Source organism: Pundamilia nyererei, unplaced genomic scaffold, assembly GCF_000239375.1.
Source record: "Pundamilia nyererei isolate P.nyererei 1_Seehausen unplaced genomic scaffold, PunNye1.0 scaffold00540, whole genome shotgun sequence".
Lineage (NCBI taxonomy): Eukaryota > Metazoa > Chordata > Actinopteri > Cichliformes > Cichlidae > Pundamilia > Pundamilia nyererei.
The window spans coordinates 43,135-44,030 of record NW_005187941.1 but is presented as its reverse complement, the minus strand read 5'-3'; the positions used below and the strand labels follow the sequence as shown (position 1 = coordinate 44,030).

At 45.3% G+C, this 896-nt stretch overlaps 1 protein-coding gene across 2 annotated transcripts in view; it reads right to left on the bottom strand.

Annotated features, from left to right (window-relative positions):
- Positions 1-896, bottom strand: part of LOC102199822 (LIM zinc-binding domain-containing Nebulette) — a 132,571-nt gene that overhangs the window by 96,522 nt on the left and 35,153 nt on the right. The window lies entirely within an intron of this gene.

The window sequence follows — 896 nt, the reverse complement described above, 5'->3', positions numbered from 1 at the left end:
TCTCACATGTACATTGCATCAGTTAGTGTCAGTAAATCGGCACAGTGACTCATCTCGCCTTCGGGAAGCAGAGCTGCCAGCACAGCTTCTACCGGCTCACCTGAGCGTTGGTTTTCATCTCTGTGCCGTGCCACAGGGGAGGAGATATGAAGCTAAGAAGGTTTCAACCATGTCAGGGTATCAAACAGTGTGACCTAATCTACGAGGATCTGTCATTTTAAAAACAAAAGATGTACTTTTATTCAAGACCAAGCTACACAGCAGCCATTTGTAGAGTACCAGCTGTCCCGGCCTCTGCTGAAAGAATCATTATGTTTCTTGACTTGATGACTGAAGTGGATCTGGGCAAGCAGGCAGATTTTCTGCGGGGTTTCAGCTGCCAAGTTTCCATCCAAATGTAGCATAAATTTTAACCCATTTCCAGAAAATCGGTAAAGAAAATGTGGACCATAGGGTTTGGCACACTGAGAAAAGAAAAACTGAAGAAGTTAAAGGGGAAAAAGCTCCAGTGAAAACCTAAACTGACTGAAAGGTCACAGTATGAAGCCGTGATGTTGGTGAAACCTTCTTAGCTTCATGTCTCCTCCCCTTTGGCACGGCACAGAGATGAAAACAAACGCTCAGGTGCACACCTCTGCTTCCTGAAGGCGAAATGAGGAGAATGTGATGGAAGTTTGTCTATTTATACACTGCATCTGGCTTTTACATACATTTTTTTTTATCGCAGTCAAAGTACACCAGTGCGAATCAGAGCTGTGGGGAAAACAAGGAGGCTGCCTGGCATCATTCAAAAGGAAAAACCAACCAGACGAACACTACATGGCATCATCATCATCAAAGCAGGTCAGAGATGATGGCGGCGCTCCTGCATCGTACACACATCTGAGGCCTGGTGT